This window comes from Pogonomyrmex barbatus, unplaced genomic scaffold (assembly GCF_055798465.1).
Source record: "Pogonomyrmex barbatus isolate J1 unplaced genomic scaffold, ASM5579846v1 scaffold17, whole genome shotgun sequence".
Classification (NCBI taxonomy): domain Eukaryota; kingdom Metazoa; phylum Arthropoda; class Insecta; order Hymenoptera; family Formicidae; genus Pogonomyrmex; species Pogonomyrmex barbatus.
In genome coordinates this window covers 6,191,464-6,211,895 of record NW_028297113.1, presented here as the reverse complement: position 1 = coordinate 6,211,895, position 20,432 = coordinate 6,191,464, and the positions used below count along the sequence as shown (strand labels likewise).

Sequence of the window (20,432 nt, the reverse complement as noted above, 5' to 3'; positions counted from 1 at the left end):
AAATAATCGTTTAAACATGCCAAGATGCTAAATTCATGCGAATATGTAGTTCGCTCCGCGCTATTGCGAGGGAACCGGACGTAATTAATGATGACGTCGGTTTTCGTGCTCGAACAGGCTGGTTAGATTAGGTATCGCATCGCGCAGAAACCACGCAGTTAATTCAAAGTAGCAAATAGGTGCAGCAGCCGGCTCGAGTATTTGATCCAGCCGGAATTACTTGCCTTCTATAGCGACTAGCAGAGTGTTTCATCTCTGATCACTCTCGTAAAAATATTTGATTACCAAGAGCGAGAAGCAGAATTCAGTTACATGTACAACTTCATAAAACAACTGCATACTCGAAGGCTCGATCTCAAATCCAACAAAAATTCATAGATGTAAATTAATAAATACAAATTAACAGAAATTAACAGAAGTAAATTTAAAATCATATCGCGAGAAGAAAAGGAAATAATAGATTTCTAATTAACTATCGCGAAAAGAAAAGGAAATAATAGATTTCTAATTCTAACGTTGTAAAATATGCGAAAATCTGACTTTTAATTGCAATTTCTCCTGCTAACGTGCAAAATATGTTGTCATAAATTGAAAAGGAAAATTAAATGCAATTTATGTAATTTTTTTGAGAATAAAAAGAAAGAAGATACGCTTTAATTGTAACTGCGAGAGGTGAGTTTGCGCAAGATATTAAATATCACCGTTGGGAATCTGGCTGTCTTCGCCATTACGTGGAGCGCTAAAACAGAATAATAACACGAGATAAGGATCCGGTCGAGGAAAGAAGGAGCTTTGAATTTTCTCCTTTTCCAAGAATATAGATTAAGCTGATTAACTCGAGTCTAAGGCGCTCGATGATCCTTCTCATTAAATTATATGGATTTGCGCGACGTAGACCCACTCGCCATTATTAGATCGTAATTTTAATTCCGTTACTTCGGGCGATTAAAAATTTCGACTATATCTACGAGGGATAGGCCCCTTCGAGTGCTCAAATATTAGGATAACCTCGCACGTAGCTGGAAATAGTTGATACAATTAACCCCTTCTAATCTTTCCTCGTCCGTCCGAAGCCGGAATTTGGTTTATGCAAATTACAGTAATTGACAAAATGCGACTTTTAACCGTCAGCCAGCGTAGTTAAATTCGGATAATGTGATTACCACGTTGGTGGCGATTTAATATATCTCGATAAAGAAAACAGCATTACATTTTACGAGGCGTATGTAAATAGAAAATAGCGCAAATGGCATTTCCCGTATTAGACGTACGTAAAACTAAAATTCCATTACCTTAATGGAACATCGCAAAATTCTACGATTCTGCAAAAGCGTAGAATTTAGGAAGTGCGAACTTTTGAAATCTTTTCAAGTAAAAAATGATTCATAAGCGTCCAATAATTTCGTGTATAAGAGAATTAAATAAAGGGAGAAAGAAAGATATGCCTCTTAGGTGAGTCTTTGTATTTTCATGGCGCTCGACCAGAGTTACACGTTCCACTAATTCATTTCAATGTAGTACAGCGTGCGTATTGCCCCTGCAAGTTTAATCAAACTCACGCGCGCCGCATATTGTTAAGTTTTCATCAGGAAGGATCTCCTTGGCCGTACATCCCCGGGGATATCCCCCGCGCTCTCGCGTGATTTTTCCTCTTTTCATCTCGCGCGCCGGCCCCCCCCTCCTCCCCCTCTCCCCCCTCCCCCCGCTCGCTTTCCGTACGTCGGCTCAGGTGTAAACCAGAAATTACGTGCAAATTTCTCAGCTTATGTCAGACGGGCGCCGTGGAGAAAAGCGCGGTAAAACACATCCGCCCGCCGTGATACTTCGACGCGCGCCGCGCCACCGGATATATCGCGCGCAATTCGCCGTAACGAGCGCCGTATCAAACCAAGAAATACCGCGACGCATTTACGGCGCGGTGGCTTATCGCGCCGTTCGTGTAAACGTGTGTTGTGTGAAGGTTTTTACGTTCGCGCGAAATAAACGACCTGAAATTTCGGGAGCGGACGTGCCCGCCGCCCGCTCCCGCGCGCGCGCGCGAGGCCTCGATCTTTCGTATGGTAACGAAACCGTTGCTATTGTTATGGTTAACACGCGTGATGTATTAATATTAAATAATATAAATAAAAATATAAAACTCAAATATAACATAATGATAATATATATATATTATTTGTAAGAGCTTTAGAATTTACGATCGACCTCTCTCTCTCTCTCTCTCTCTCTCTCTCTCTCTCGTATCTCATCGTTATTCCTTCAACGGAATAAAGATTTATTTCCACTATTTCGCACGTGTGTGCGTTGCCGAGAATTCGACGGCACCCTCTCACAATTTTTTCCCCCGGTGAAGAGAACCCGATGCCGCGATTTTTCTCTCCTCCCCGATTCGGCCACCTCCGTTTTCGCGTTCGAGGATAAAACAATCCGTATGGCCTTCTCGGAGCGTGTGCATTATGCACACGGCGTGGCGAAGGCGATATCGAGGAAGGTGAGCAAAAGTGGGTGTTCAGGTCACGGCTACAGGGCCGCAGATTTGACGCCGGGCGCCTCGCCTCTCGAAACCGTGTTCCCGCGCCGCGATTTTACGGAACCGCAACACGTCCTCGACGGTTAGCGGGCGGAAATTTCGCGCGGGTTATCCCATTGGATAAATTTGCCGACACGCTAACGCACCGCCGATACGATGTCCCGCGCCGAATCTCGCAACGCTCCCGCGGGATCCTCTCTGCGAGATAGAGTTCTTAAAACTTTGCTCGCCACGTGTGTACCATGTCGGCGAAGTACCTCCGGAATTTCTTTTCAACTCTTCAATCGATATTAAACTTGGATACCCCCGGCCATTTTCCCGGTTCAATTTCTAAAACGAGTCGCAAGAAGAGATACAAATTAGAGATTTATTATTTTCGCGTCGAATGCAAAATCACCTGTACACATCTTTTTGTTTCTTTTAAATTGAAATGAGATTAATAAATATTAATTAATAAGAGAAAATAATGCTGATTATTATTATTGACAATGGAATTATTGACGAAATATATTTTGAACAATTTTCGGAGTAAATCTGAAGATTAAATCGAACTTGAATCGAGAAGTACAGAAACGATCGTTCGTCTGTTTTTGGCCGATAGATAGTGTCCAGTAGGCAACCACGATCGAACCTATCTCCATTAGGGTAAACCTTGCTTGTTGCGTTAATTGTATCCGCTGGAGGGTGTAAAAGCAATTAGTTTGTCAATGACGAGAAGCTATTGCAGGATGTGGAATTGCACGATGCTTGCAAGCCACGTCAATTAACGTCAATACCGAATATTGTAAGATAACGTCGTAAGATTCTATCAATGGTAACTTTGTACATTAGTGCAAAAAGGTTTTCTAATATCACAAGTTTAACAATAAAGACGACCAAAATACGATTAAAAGATCAATCTAAAGACGATCTATTTTTTTTTGTATTATACATAACAAAACATTATAACAAACATTATATTTTCCTTAATTTACATTTAATAAATTTGTTTTACATTTAAAAATGAATATTAAAAAATTTTTCGCGCATATTTCTTTATTATTTATATATCACCATTGATTTGTCGCATTTAATTAAAATTATTTCGTCGCTCCTCCGAATCTCACGCAATGTTTGTTTCATTTTATTCACAAACGTAATATGATATTGCAGTTTCAAATGTTATGTGCTATGAGATTCTTCCTTGAACTAAATCATTCTCTACTCGAGACACGCTTCTCTCCTACCGCTACCAATTAGAACTGCAACCGCGGATGGGCGCTTGTGTTAAAGTCGCTAATACCTAAGTATCGTATCGTGCCAACGAGTACTTCATTTAAATACATAGCAGAAGCACCAACCGGTTCGTTCTTTCAATAACCTAAAGTATTAAATCAGCAACAACATCGGTGCTACAGTAAATTGAATTCTGATTTATCGATCGAACAAAGAAGATTATTTACGTGGCAATTTAATATGCGACATTGCTGAATTATTATTTTTTCATCCAATAAGAAATTAAAATTGTAATCCTTATGGAGAGAAAAATTTTTTTTACGGAAGAAATACATTTTATTTATAAAAAAATATTGGGATAAGTAGAATAAAACTCTTAATATTGTTTAATCTATAATCACTTGTTATAATCTATTGAATTTACTGTATCATTATTATTATTATTAAATATTACACAAATATTGTCTAATGTATGTATTCTTATAATTGTTACATGTAAATACATGTAAATAGAAGTGAAAATATGGAGAAATATATCTTCCTGCCTTCAAACAATATAAAAGATGAGAATCGGAGAATTCCCATCGCGCCTCCTCGTATCCTTTTCCGAAATCCAGTCACATCTCGCGAATGTACCCTCAATCGCGAGACGTTTACCGATCTGCCTCATGAATAACATCGATACAATGAAGGCAGCATCCAGCAGCGTCGGTGGCGTTTCGCTTCGACCTGACGGCGATATTTGCGGAACCGCGCGCGAGGAAGACCAATTTATACCCTCCTCCTCGCCCTTTCGTGAAACTGGTTCAGTGGTTCAACAAACCGCGTCATCATTATCGCCGTCGCCGTCACCGTCGTCGTCGTCGTCGTCGTTGTCGTCGTCGTCGCCTCTCACACGGAAGGGAAAACGGCGCGACGCAGGCAGACGACACGTCTGAATGAATTCTTAATGCTAACCCGCGAGTAATTATAACCCGTAAAGTGACGTCGGATAATAGAGGTTCTAGAACGAGCACGTGGTAAAGGACGAACGTTCTCGGTTCAACGGCCGGGCCGACGGCTCGACGACAATGACGACGATGATTTCTTTACGGCTAATCATTTCCGATCCTTTACCCCCGTGGAAAAAACGGGACGGTCGAATTTTTCCGATCGAAGAAGAAAACACCGCCGTGCAACCGCGGTTCTTCACCTTCCGTATCGACGTGCTCGAGTGCGGTATCGCGCGCTCCGCATCGGGTCGCGGAAGTTCAGTGCCCTCACGTGGGGCACCTACACAGCTCGGGAACACACAGGCGACGTCACTTTAAGCGGTAATTGACAGCACTGAAAATCCTAGTAGACACCGGGAATCGCATTAGCTCGGAAAGTATCGTCGTTAATATCGTATCCGGCCAGAGTCGGGCCCGGCCGGCCTCGCCGCGTCGTGTGTGTGCCGCACGCCAAGGTGTTTTAAAATCTCGAGCACACCTTCCCCCCCTTCCCCCTCCCCCCCGATTTCCTATATCCTGTCACGTGTATATTTCAGTACCGATAACTTTGTCCAATATTCTTTATCCCCCCCCCCCCCGTCACTATTTCAGATTTTTCGCAATGTAATAACGGGGCAAACGCGACGGTAAATCCTTCTCCTTCCGGAAGCCACGACAAAAGCAGAAGTGTGGTTTCGCGAGAGTTTCAGTTTGTGAAATTACGTCTCGCAAATAACTTTTTTACAACTCCTGCTGTAGAAACGTCGTTTCGTGGATTTTGGAAAAATTCCACTTGTCGCCGGAGTCAATAGGAGACTTTTAGCTGTTTCGTGATACGCAAACGTATCTTTGTAGATAGATAAGATAAGACGAGAATGGCGAAAGCTAACTGGCGATAACTTTCACGGCAATGACAATCATTTGACTGAGATAAACGATGTTTCCGACTAATGTGTCGCGCGGATCTACGCGCCCAAGAAATTACACGGCTCGTTTCTCTCGCGCGGTTGGCAGAAACATCTTGGGCGAGACCTTAAATTCCGTCCGGCATCCAATTACGTCGACTTAACGTGAATTCGACGCAAGTTTCTACGCGAAGAGGAACACGTTTCCGTCCATCCATTCCGTCCGTACATACTTGCCGCGCTTACCGTTCGCTTCCCCATCATGCGACTTTGCGTACGAGGGCAAGGATCGCGTGGGTTCAAGGATGAAGTCATTTTCGAAATGAGCGAGCAAGGAGAACATCGCCCTTATCGGAGTCGCCTCGAAGTCGCGGGATTAACCGAAAGTTGGCTATTTCGCGGAAAAGTTTCTCCCCTAACGAAGAAACGAACGTCGAGTATTCTCGAGTAACGAAACTCTTTTTTTTTTTTTAGAAAATGTACCGATAAACAATAAATCAGTAACGAAAAGACAACAAATAAAGATTTATGAAAAATGTAAAAAGCTTCAAGATTAATTTTTAAGAATTTTATTTCAGAGTTTTTTCCTTTAAATATAGCTCAATATAGCTCAAATGTTTATTCTTTGTTAAATTGACTACCTCGATCATTTCATTACTCGACTTTTTAGATTTTTGAACTTTTTGTACTACACGATTGAATTTTCTGAAAAGTTTCAAAGGGAGGATTCGAACGGCTGTTGTTACACGGAGGATCACGCCCCTTCGCCCTTCCAGGGCTAGAACTTCGGTCTCCTAGCACGTCCCTTCTCTTTCATTTGGGGTTACTTCAGCAGCCCGGGAGAAGCAGCACGCTGCATGCTAATTAAGTGAGCAACCATGCGCAGCTCCGCGATGGTCCATTGTTTATTGCGACTTCGCCGTCGGCTGTTTTTACGGCGAGACGCGACCATGCTGTATTTCTCGACTTCGTGACTTCGAGCGGCAAGCAATCGAAACCGGCATGGGAATCCCGGTGAAGCTCGTTAATTAGCCGATCCGCTGAATTATGGTGTTGTCGCAGCTAGCAAGTTCAAAGTAGATATCATCCAATCCGCTGCGAATTTTATTTTTATTTTTATATTTAAGTTGACTGATTTTATTTTCATCTTATGTTTGAGTGTAAATTGATGTAAACTCGAAAAAAATCGATAATTCATCAGTTTAAGGAATTATTAAGTTCATTCTTTTAATTTCAGAAAAGTCAATATATCGTTCGATAAAAATTTGGGGAAAGCTTTTTTTAAGTCTACATTTTTCGATATCGTCACTAGCACGTTAGTCTCTGTAATCCTCTCTGCGACTTATTGGATTTTCAATCTTTCAAAGTCACTTAGATTCATTTTTAAAGATAAAAATGACATTTATCGTGACAATCATTGTGACGAAATTGCTTCGAAAAATTTCAACCAAACCGGATGAAATTTTTCGAAGCAATTTTAACAATACAAACGATGACAGCGACAACGGAGTTGCAATAATCATTTCATTATTACGATAAAATACCATCTCGCGGGATGTAGCAATGTGGATGACTCGACCATTCTCTCTCTCTCTCTCTCTCTCTCTCTCTCTCTCTCTCTCTCTTTCTCTGGACAGCTAATCTCGTTAAAAGGAACGACCGTTTGACGCCAGAAAGCGCCGCGGTGCGCCACAGTCTTGTTACGAGCGAGCGAGAGGAAACGATTTCATTGTAACTCCCACTGGCTTACAACCATCAACGAAGAACGGCAGAATCGCGAGCGGTGGATGAAACCATTGGCGAAGCTGAGCCGAGATCTTACGAGGGCGATTGCTTCAAGTCGCGCGATCAACCGCCGAGCTCAGCTTAAACTCTAATGCCGGGCCAAGTGCATTGGAAGATTCCCCCCCCCGACTATCCAGCAAAGATGGCGAGCAGCATGTGGAGAATTTCGACGTAACTTCTTTGAAGACGTCTATAATTCCCAACCCGTTTTGCTGTGTAAATAAATCAACATAAATTTTCCAAATCTTAGACTCAATAATTATCTCAAAGACAATCATTTCACAACAGATACTTCGATGACCTTTAAAATCATCTACAGATAGTTTAATAGTGAATTCTTTTCAATTACAAATAATTAAAAAAAATCAATTAATCGAATAAGCCGTTTCTCAAATGGCGAAAAAATATTGGGAACGAACGGATGTTGAGAAGCTTTCGCTTTTTCATAAATTTATATAACCAAAATTTTTTTATCGTTTTTTAAAAATGGAACGCGACGGAGGATTAGGATTTCGAAGATATCGCCAAATAATCACGAAGAGATACACGCAGAGAGATATTTACAGCCGCGGCGATTAATTCGTCCGGTGGCATTTAGCGCGTTATGCTCGAGTTATGACGTTCGCGGGGGAAAAAAAACGCGGGCGCGGGGGAAAGCGGTCGGCATACGCAGCTTTCGCTGCACGTGCCACGTACAATTTCGTTTTATAAATTGTGACGACGCGACGCGCGATCCTAACGCAGATATCAGGGGGGGCGGCCGGCAATTTACACAGACGCGAACGGTATAACGAGGCTACTGTGCTGCACTCGGTCGGCCGGGATATTGCCATTGCGGTCGCGTAATCGAAGCGCAAGCGAGAACGTTATCCGCGAGAACGACCACGAATGTGTGCGTGTGTGCCTGTGTGTGTGTGTGTGTGTGTGTGTGTGTGTGTGTGTGTGTGTGTGTGTTTGTGTGTATGTGTGTACCGTTGTCCGGTCGAAGCGAGGGGGAGGAAAGGGGACAGAGGTATTGTATACGCCCGGAAAACTGGCCCTTTTTGCGGCGCCCAGTTTGCGGCACGTAAACGTTCACGACCCTTTCAATCGTAGTACGCCGATTGGCAACCGCTTCTTTCGGAATGCTACGCGCGACAGCCTCGGAAAATTGCGGCCAATCACGGACAAACTCTACGGCGACGGATTATATGAACGGGCGACACGTCCGTTTGACATGTGTGTGCTGCATAAACGTCGGCCCCCCCCTGACCGAATGACGGAGGAAGGGCGGAGGGGACGAGGGGGGGGGGGGGGAGGACACCTGTGTCTCGACCGGTTGCAGCCGGCGCACATTACCGAATCGTTAGATAGATTAGATATAAGGCGAATACGTAAGGTGTGTCACATCGATAAGGGGAAGAGAGAGAGAGATCAATAATGGTATTGATCTCTCGGCGAGACTCGTCGTTTTCACAGAGAAATTTAATTAGACGCGATTTAATTGAACCTATGAAGGTTTAAAAGTACAAGAGATAAGAAGAGGAAACCCCACTGAAATTGAGGATGATGAGGGAACGTCATCAAACAATTGGGAAATGAATTAATCAAGCGCTAGTGACGGGAGCTAAATCGTTCGAGACGTAAGCTTATTTGTTTCGTCTATGCTCGGGATTTAAAGTGGCTCGGGCAAAAATTCTCGCTGGTACGCTGCCAACGAGAAGAGACGCATTTGGCAGACCTTGCCTCCTCAATGTTCCGAGAAGACGCAACGAATTCGCGAGATCGCACATATGTCGTCGCCCCCGTCTTCCCGTCCTTGCCAAGTACAGATCGCGCAATATTTTACGGCCTGGTGTATGTTCACGGCAGATATCCGCGTGTACTCCCTGGTAATATACACGTACACCAAGTAGGACGAACGGTACCGATGCGTCCCCTCCCCCCTCCCCCCCCCCCCCGTAAGAATCGCGAAAGTGTCGTAAAGTTTGATCGATCGTAAATTGGATTGTTCCGCGGGGAGCACGTAGCCGGGGCACAGACGACGACAAATGAAACTTCGATGCTCATAGAAGAAGAGAAGAAGCGAGAGGGACGGGGAGAAACGTGCATTCCGAAAAAATACGCGTTACTTTGGATACGGGACCCTCCACTTTTACGCCGGAAAAGTTTCGGCTTATCGCCGCTTTAATTCGAATGCCCGCCTCCGGGCGCCCGTACGCCGGGCAAACAAAGCAGTTTATTGTATTAATACCGGATAATTTGGTTTTTCTTTTTTTTTCTTTTTTTTTTTTGACGAAAAAAAATTCTCGCGTTAACGTCTACGAACGACGCTTTCCAAATCTTCGTAACCCTCGAGCTGCACTCGTAGAAATAATGTATAAAATGCTAAGGTTGGTAGAATTTGAAAATAACTATCGTAGGAAGTTGTCGCGGTCGTAAAACTCCATCATGTCATCCAGCCAAAAAAATAAAATAGTGTTCTCTGACAGAAAATAACTTTTCGAGCATTAAAATAGTAATCAAAAGTGACATTTTCAAGTGAGTATTTTCAGAATAGTTAAAAAGATGACATTTATTCTTATTTTCCCGGATTTATCTTTAGAATTTAACATACAACATTTTTTTCATGGCATGGTTTTTAGCATGGTTTAAAAATTTGTAATAAGGAAAGAACAAAAACACTTAAATGACATGATAAACAGAGCAAGAATAATCAAGTAATTGGAATTGTTCAGACGAGATAACCAAAATATGAATAGAATGTTTACGCTTTACAAATTCCATGTCAGCTCAGGAAAAAGATGTTAGTTTAGACGATTTTCTTGATTTAACAAGAAACGATTTAAATAGTTGAATACGAAAGAATTCCGAGTTCGAGTCCCAGTCGATTTCGTTAATTTTTCCGATTTTCCTCACACAATAATTACACGAGGAAACTGTCGGAGGACCCTCTTATGAACAATCTCCATAAAAATCGATACCGTTTACTCGACGCCATCGTGTTAAGCTCAAAGAGATATGGTTACTCCATTCTCCCCACGACACGCGAAACGCGTGTAGAATTCGCTCGAGTAATTTGCGGCATGCGATATAAGCATGGTCGTTATATGAATATAACGCATTCGTTGTTAACGCGAGAATTATTGCGTGCTCATATGCCGGATAGTGGCAATCACTGTCATAACCCGAACGCGATTAAATCGTTAAATAGACCGCGGATTATATACTTGACGTGAAATTTGCTGACAACAGCATGAATGATATATGAATGATATATACGACGCACAATAACCGGTATTGATCACCTATCAGGCACAATAGTAGGGTCATGGATATTGAAAGAAATAGACGGGAAGATCGAGGAAGATCGAGATCTTTAACTTTAAATCAAAATCGAAATACGCGGTTTCGAATTAAAACATCGCGTGGTCGCGTGGCCGAGACTCGCCGAGCAAAAATTGGGATGAAAGGGAGGTTGGGATAAAAAAGGAAACTTTGTTACATGATGAAAAGAATGATATTACCGCTAGGCGAAAGGCGAGCGCGTAAAGACGCAAATTCGCCGTGCGGCCGCCACCGCGAGTAATCCTCTCGTTCCCTCGAAAGCGGATACCGCAAAAAACCACCGCGGAACAATTTCGCTATAAAACAATCCTTTGTAACGGAACATCGCGTGGCATCGCGTCTGGCGAACAGCACCGCCGCGCGTTTTCGCGGTTTGTCGCGCGGAAAATTCTTCGCTCGCGACAAACCGAGAGAGCCGCCCTTCGTCTGGAATTTTTTGTTATTTTCAACAAGGAATGTTTTCACGTCCATTAAATCAAATCGTCGTATGCAAAGGTAACCACCACCACCACCGTGCCGGTAACACTCGTTTCACTCGACTGTACAACAATAAATTGTGAAATTTGAACGGTATCAGATTCTTCCCTCTTGATTCTACGATATCTGCGATATCTGTCGCGATATCTGTCAGAATTTTAGTCTCAGCAGCAGCTCTCAGCGGAGATCGTAAACTAAACTAATAATCGTCGTGGGAGTCATAGTTAGTGAAGATTTAGCGAAGATAAGGAACACAGCGAAGCATCTCGCCACTCGAGTTTCTATAACGAAAACTCGACAAACTATCGTACCTCGGCCTCTTAAGCGATTTTAATTCCGAGCGAAATTGCAAAACGGAATTAACGAGATTTTGGTCATTGGATATAATTTATCAGCAAAACCCCAATAAACCTTCCAACTGTTTTTTTTTTTATATTATTTACTCTTAAATAAAAAAATGCTACATGTCAGAACAGAGTAGAGAAAATTTTAATACGTTTCGTTAATTTGCATTAAAAGTGTCTCATTTGAAAAATGTATTTAAATCAACAATTTAATCCAATTAATTTTAGATATATATTTGTTTCCGTTCCTTTGGAAGGTTTCTGCTAAATTGCATAAATTAAACATGAGATATGAAAAAGATACTAATTAACTTTCTGATTGATAGAATTTATCGTTGTAACAAATAACCGTTTCGTTTTTCTTTTTCTCAAATGCAAAGGTACTGGTTTACAAGGGATACAGCAAGGATCTTAGAAAAGTATATCTTTCTGTTACACCATCCAGCAAGGCGAGGAAGACTTTAATCCAACGTTGAAATTGCAAATCAAGTTTAACGGTCCGCAAGGCTGAGATGAATACTTAAAACAGCGTAATAAATATACGAACAAGTGGATGAAGATCTTCGTACCACTCTTTGCAACGTGACGTTTAATTCGTAAAATTGCAAAATGTAAATCTTGAACAGAATACCCTTTAAAATTTAATTACTCCATTTGATATTCAATTTAATAAGAGCAATAAAGAAATATAACACAATTGAATGCATATATCATTCATCATTGATCCGTGACACTAAATTGTTTTATAACGGAATCTATTACACTCCTCTAAATAATAATCTACAAATTACAGCAGAATAAAATTATTTGTTGGATGTTAAAAAATAATAGAAAAAAGTTAATAATAAAATGGTAGGAATCTACTGTTATATTAACAGATGTGCTTCTTCAGAAAACAATCCCGCACACGTTAACTTTAGAAATTATTAAATCGAAGAGATATCCTCTATTTTCTTTGAAAATTTATTACCGTCAAAATCCAAATCGTAAAATACGACTTGGTCATTCAACCTGGAGCAAAAGAGTATTTCGCGGGGCAGCCAGGAAGAAACGAAGAAACGCTATCCAGTAACAGATCCAATAACAAGGACTCGAGTGGATGAGCAAACTGCCGACGACCCTTCCACTCGCCTCTATCGGTATCCTTCGGCGAGAAACTCTCTCTCTCGCCGACAGGATCTTGAGAATTTTCGCAGACGCCGTAGGCAACAGACTGATTCCGAGATTACGAGTCTAATTAACGGATTAAGCGACCAGGCCGTTCTGTTTGCTAGAAATTAACTCGCACCCCCCGACACCTCAACTATCCGAATCGCGGTTAATTTATTGAATCGCTGGTAATCTGCCGCAGTAAAAGTATAAAGTATGAGAAGAAAAGTGCATTCTCGAGTCAGACAGGGAGTGTTTTAATATCCTACGAAAATATATCTTTATTTGAGGAAGAAGAAGAAGCCGGTCCTAAGATATTTTCACGTTTATTTCGCGTAATATCTCTAAGTTTATCATCTATTGAGATAAAAAATTCAAATAAAAAAATGCTGTGATAAAATTTTCGTCAAATTTTCCATTTCCAGATCTAATATCGGCACATCGATGTCGTAACGTGTTCGATAAAGATATGGAATGAGACAGAATTTCAGAAGGATATTTTCCAAGAGAATGAAAATATGTTTCTTAAGGCTTCGCGCCGGATGTCTGCTTTTCTCGATAGAGCAAGCTTTCCTTCGAAATAACATTCATACTCGGATATCTGTAAGCGGGTTACACGAAAATTTTTTTTCACAATTCCGCCGCCATAAGCCGACGTGAAAGACGTGCCACGCTTTTGAACTTTTCTATTACGTTTCTACGTAATTGCGGACTACCCTGAGGGAATCAAGAGCAATATTCGAGCCGTTGTGTTAGTCGGAATAGCGGCGCAAATCAACAAAAATAACATTTCGAGATACGCATATGTCCATGTAATTGAAATATTCAATTTCTCTTCATAAAGAAGAAGTAAAAGAGTTGCCAGAGTTGTCGAAACCAATCTTGTCTCGCCAATGATTTATACCATTGCTCCGACAGCCCACATTTGTGTGTGTGTGTGTGTGTGTGTGTGTGTGTGTGTGTGTGTGTGTGTGTGTGTGTGTGTGTGTAAATTTATATAAATATATTCATTTAAATATATAAATTTACACAAAATATATATATATATATATATATATATATATATAATATTTTTTATGTTAAACGCGCGTGCGCGCGTGGTGTGTGTGTGTGTGTGTGTGTGTGTGTGTGTGTGTGTGAGCGCGCGCGCGTGTGTTTATCATCTCAATATGATTGTAATAGGTCTATTTCGAAATATTAATGGAACATTTTAGGACACACGTACATATATAAAAAAAAAAAAACTTACGTGATGTCGACAAGAGATTATCTGTGCATACCGGGTGTACGCCTGCTCGCGTCATCGATCAGCATTGATCTTTGAACGGTCGGTTACTTCGCTTATCCACACGCGGTACACGGTAACGTGGGGCTGATACGTTCCAAGCGATTGATCATCCGCCTGACTAGTTGGGCGCGCTTGATTTCTCCGACGTGCACCCTGACGCCGGGAGTTTAACGGAAAAACCGATCGATTATGGGTTACCTGATAAATAAGAATTTCCACGTATTGCACGCCGATCGATGCCCGAGAATCAGCTTTGTAATTATTTCCTTCCGTTACCGCATAGTTCGTTAAGCTTTATCTCCTCCCGTCTATTTAATACGACGTAGAAATGTAATGGTCTGAAGCTATTCCGATATTATTATTATTATTATTATTATTATTATTATTAATAAACAGAAGGACTCGTCGACATAATATTTCTCGAAATTTCAATAATGCTAAAATGATTAAAAGAATAAAGATTAAATGAAAATATATTAATATTTACTCCTCCAAAAGCTTTACCAAAAAATTATAGTGACATTTAGATTGACATTTAGATTTAAATTTGCCAACGATAGTTCGTACGAACGAAAGGTTCAACAATTAAATTTATCGTGGAAGATTCATGAATAAAAAAGGATTGATAAATGTAAAGAAGGATTAATTAATCCATCGGTGTTTGATTTAATGCGCGACTCTTTCGGAAAGTCACTTTAGTTAATGTTAACCAAAGAAAAATCTTTTTCAAACGAGCATCGAACAATGGGAACCGATCTCGGCAAAGAGTAAAGCAATTTCACATTGTCACTCGGTGCTCACTGCGAAAAATTCCTTTCTCCAAACACGAGAGAATTCGCTTCATTGACTACAAGACTAATTAATCTCTCACGATTTCCACCATAAAAATTATTCTAATAATATAATTTCAAATCACTGTCATCGAACACGAGCGAACGTAGATTTTGGCACTATTTTATTTTACAAAATTTTTGAACATTCTTTAAAAAAAAAAAAAAATTCCCCTCGAAATGTTAATTTTCACTACAAAAACTAAATATATAATAAATTTTATCTCGACTTTAAATCGAATTAATAATATTAAGATTTATTGTACTCTACTCTGCCATTTTTATTTATAGAGAGATATTTCATCAGCCATCCCGATCCATTTATCGGGAAATCGCGAATGACATCCGCCGAAAGCATCGACTTCCGGCGTGCGCGAGCTTGATGGCTTTCCGTCGAAGCCGTCGACGAGCGTCTGGAATTCGCGCGACGCGACGGCGAATCGATCGGCGATGTCGCGTATTCGCCCCCGAGTACATTTCGCAATTTCCGGCCGTTAACCTAATTTCTAATTAGCGCCATGGGTTCCGTTCCGTTTGACACGGCCGATCATGCCACGGCTGCGTCGCTTCCGTCGGTCGTTGCGTTCACGTTCAATTTCGGTATTCGCGACGATCGATCGGTTTTCGGCATATGTCGAAATGACGGTTATCGCGACGGTTTATATCACATCGGAAATACCGCTATCGCTTATCTACGCTCGATTGTCTCCGTCGCTTATTGAAGAACTAGAACGGCACATTATCTTCCAACACCGATTTAAAGGCCTTAATTCACGAGTCGCATCTTTCATTAGTTTCCTCCAAGTTTCTTAAATAAAGCATAATATTTGACTTCCGTGGAACTTGGTATTTACATTCATCGTAATGGAAAGTAGTTGTTTTACCTGAAATTCTCATTCGTAAAATGTAGAAAAATTTATTATTTATTATACATTAAGATAATAAAAAAATATTAAAATTAAAAAAGAATGAATTTGTATGAAAGCATAATAGCAAACAAACGTTGATGTTATCGAAAAAGAATAAAGTGCAAACGTTGAAATATTTTTTTCTCATAAATAAATATTATTTTTCATAAAAAAAAAAAATAAGTAATTCGTGAGAACAGACATTTTAACCATTTGTTCTCGTGAATTACTTATTTCTTTACAAGCGCATCCCTTATCGCTCGCTATCAATCATGACGTTCGCACCGCCATGACAGTCATCCCGCGTTTATTGTCATCGCTAATGATCGACGACGCGTATCGGCGCGCAAGCCGCGGAAAAAGATCGGAAATTCTGCCACGTCACGTGATCAAAGTCGCGGAAAGATAACGCAACGACCGATAATAGATCGGTCTGGCGGCGAAAGGCCGCCAATTTTAATACACACGATAGGAAAACATCGCGATACCCGGGCCGATACCCCGCACAATCCATCGCCGACGATCTCGGGAAGACGATGTGTGCCGCGGATGCGTAAAGCGTGAAATTGCAGGTAGAATCCGCTTAATAAAGCCCCGCCGGTCGTTACGATCAGCTGTTAACGATCCGTCACCGAGATACCGGTCGGCCGCCATTACGTCATGTTACATTGTGCAATATCGTGCAATATCGTGTATCACGTATCCCGGTGCGGGCTTATTATCGACGTGTCTCGGTCTCTCGAAACGTCCAGATACCGAAGGACAAACCGCAAACCTTCGCATACATGGCGTGAGCGATTCTGTCCTCTTATAAAATAAAAACATCAGATTTTTCTAATCTGAATCTCAATTAAAGTTTTACACCTATTTTAATGTTTCGAAATATTCGCATTTTTAACATCGCTTAAGAGTTTCTAGAAAATAGCAAAAGTTCATTTAGAATAGCAAAATTCTACTATATACGACGATAAAAAACTCCTCTTTTGAACGTCAAAGTAATTTCTTATATAAATTAAATTACACATTTAAATTTATCCTTTAGAATATATAAAATGTTTCAAAGTTAAAATTAAAAATAGAAATAAAAAAATTTCGATTTAGACGAGATGTATAAATTTGTTTATTTCGTGATATTCGAATTCTTCTTTATATCGAAGAAATTCTTTTTACTAACACGAAAGTTTCTTACGATAGGAAATGACAGACACTCTTACTCGCCGCGGGAACGTAATTATTGACTCAAGAAGATTTCAATCCTGTGCAGACACATTAGAAACAATAATCACAGTTGCTATGAATAATTGTAATTGCTCGTTCCACTTTCGGATTCCAGCCTCCTCATCCGTCTTAATGCGTCTTTTTGTAGCCGGTCATAAATATGGCGAACGTGGAAAAATGTGAGGAAGCACCTCACGTTATTCTTCCTTCAACAATCGCTAAGAATCATTTCTTCATATTCGAGAGATCGTGCGATTCTTCCGTGATTGTACATCATTATGTCGATGTGGGTCGAAAGCGTAGTTACGATTGTCATACTTAAATTAGTCATGCGGATTAACCTTGGCGATTTCACACTTTATATAGAGATGAGATCAAATCGGAACAATCTCAATGTCAACCGTCGCAGTTGCGATTAATGTATGTCGCCTCGACAATTATCCAATTTAGCATGTTATTCATACGCGTTTAGCATACAAAGGTGGAAAAAATTAGCGATTATCACAATTATCGTCAAAAAATCACCAGGTCACCGTTAGACAATTATTCGTCGAACAATAATTCATAAAATTTAATTACGACTAAACTAGCTGCGCGTCGCAACGTTTCATTCATCAAACACTGAGAAAGTTAACGGATGAAAGTTACGAGTGAAATAACGATATAGCGCTCTCGAAAAGGAATCCAGTGGAAAGCACGAGATTTTCGCGCGCAAAAGCGTGGCTCTCGTAATACCGCGTAATCCCACACGCGCCAGAGTCAATCTTTCAGAGAGCGCATCTTCGGCCAGCTATCCGTCGAACGCGAAAGCTGTACATTGCGAGAGAGAGAGAGAGAGAGAGAGAGAGAGAGAGATTTTATCAATGGACGGCATCGCGGTGCGGAAACTAAACGGACATGAAAAGACTCGCGGCCGGGATGGGCTGCGAGCTGACAGTAGAGACCGGACCAGATACAGAGAGAAATAGCCGGAATTCCTGGACACGTTATTCAGCCCGAACCGCTCTGACTGATTGCCAGGCCGACTGAAAGCGGCAATAAGTAGTAAATTGGCTCGCGGATGATATTCTGTCATAGACAGAAACAACGATAGAAAATTAATCCGGCTCGTGATTCGCGTTAATCGACGCCGCGGAAGAAAGGAGAAAAGTCCATCTGTCTTTGCCGGTTCTTTCCTTCGAGTTCGTTTCGGGATGGTCATCCGACGAGGTATCCAAGTTGGTCTGTTTTCCACAATCGGAACGATATACGGAAAGAGCACGAGCCGAGGGAAAAAAAAAAAAAAAACGAACGCGAACGCGGAATGAGACGGTCGCGATTGAGACGCGAAATTGAACGTCGATACGTTAGCTCGTCCAATGTACATTTTTACATCGCAAGTCCGCGAGTACAGGGGAATATTCACTCGCGGAAAATCCTTTTTATCCGCGATTCGTTTTTTTTTAATTGAAAATTTTCAGAGGAGATCTTGATATTTTAATTAAGGGGCGTTCAGCGCCAGGATCAAGATTACGGTCGATGATTCCGAGACATGTACATGTACATGTCGATAGGAAGCGGAATTAAAACGTTTGCAATAACAAACTGAATTCTGTATATAAAATGTGTCAAAGTACTATTTTACCTTTCTAGAATTTTATTTACTCTTCTTCGCCGATTTATACCGTCGGAAGGGTGCATAACGAGTCGAACAAAAGAAACTTTCTCATGCGCGACACGGACGGCGCAAAAAAGTAGCGCGCGTTCGAAATCAACTCTTTTGCCTGACGCCCGTCTCTGACCCTTTTAAGTCCGGGGGGCGATTTACATTCCGAGCCGATGGCAAGATCTGCCAGGGGTGAGCCGGCTACGATACGAGTTTTATTCACCTTTTTTCGCGCTTTCTGCCGTTTCACTCTCGACTCTCGGAATGGAGAGAACGACATAAATATGATTTCAAGATTTCACGTGGAAAAAAAAAAAAAAGAGGCAATTGAATTTCAGAGATGACGATCGTCTCTTCCGAGTTGAATGTATGTTTCAAATTATCAATTCACTTGAGACACCGTAAGCGAGAGGCAACTGACGTAGCGTGAGAGATGACGCGGTAGCTTCAATCTCGAAGAGATTGCGCTGCTTATAAATTCTGCCAATGTAATCCATTTACATTCGATAGCTTAAAAATAATAAGAACAATGAACCACATTGATACTACGTAATGTAATATCCATAAGCGCATAATCCGCGAGATCATAATCGCCGTGCTCCTTCTCTCCTCACGTCATCTCCGTCTCTCTCTCTCTCTCTCTCTCTCTCTCTCTCTCTCTCTCTCTCTCTCTCTCTCTCTCTCTCTCTCTCTCTCTCTCTCTCTCTCTCTCATTTGCCTCCGTTTCACGAGATCATCCGATATCGCGAAGCTGAAAGAAATTTAACGTTCGATACTCCTTAACGATCTTGATGGAATAACGCTGCTATGGCGAAATTTCTCGGCGCTCGCTCCTCAATTATTCATCATCGGAATCACGTCGGAGCATCCAGTCGAGGAGCGTCTTTGATCAAAGATACCGTGGCTCCGTTGGTTCCGGTCTGCCCTATCGAGAGTCCGAAGGCCGGCATTTGGTACGCGGAGGGAAGCGGGGGGGGGGGAGGAGGAGGGCAGCACACCGCGGGTATACATCGGTGAGGATTCTTCGGCAAGAATCAAGACAATCTTCCGATCCTTCGAGGAAACCTTCGGTCGCAAAGAGCCTTTGGTTACACACCGAATCCGCCGACCGCGGAATATCCCACGACCCCGCCGTCATTTCGCGTAACGAGCGAAGCAAAATTATTCTTCTGTCTACATTCGGCCTGCCTTCGTTTTAACGAGACGAAGGAGAATTACCGCGCACACACGACGGATATCCACAGACGCATCTCGTCCATTAAACTTTAACTCGCAGCTGATTACGCGACATGGCAGCCATATCTCGGTACGTTAGGTAATCCCTCAATGTGTGTCGCGCTTAGCTGGAACATCTCAATTCGTTATGTAACTAATGGCACATGGCCATTAGCTCTCTCTCTCTCTCTCTCTCTCTCATACCGGGAGCAATTAATGCGAGGCTTAGAGCAGCCTTTAAGCGAACGTTTCTACGCGGAACGCTCAGGCGCAACTCCAGGCGAAACATGAAGGCTGAAGACGCGTTCCTCTTGGAATCATTCAATTTTCTCGCGTTAATAAATCTTTAATTTAAGGGTCGGTCGAAAAGTTGTGTTCCATTGTGCTCGCCAAGTCCCTTTGCAAGATTTGCGGTGGCTTTCATCTCCACGGAGGAAAAAAAAAAAAGGGTCGCTAAGAGACGAGAAAAGGGCTCACGGACATCGGTTTCAAGGGGCAAAGCAGCCTTCGAGAAACTTGAGGTCGAAGTACTCGCCTCTCAGCTTTATTCAAATCCATTGGTGAACCCCGAGAAGTTCTATCCCCGCTCTCCCCATTCTCCCGTCGAACCCCCCCCCCTCTCTCTCTC

General features: G+C 41.7%; 1 protein-coding gene across 1 annotated transcript in view; it reads right to left on the bottom strand.

Annotated features, from left to right (window-relative positions):
* The window catches only part of LOC105432163 (uncharacterized), a 138,310-nt gene that overhangs the window by 78,002 nt on the left and 39,876 nt on the right, over positions 1-20,432 (bottom strand). The window lies entirely within an intron of this gene.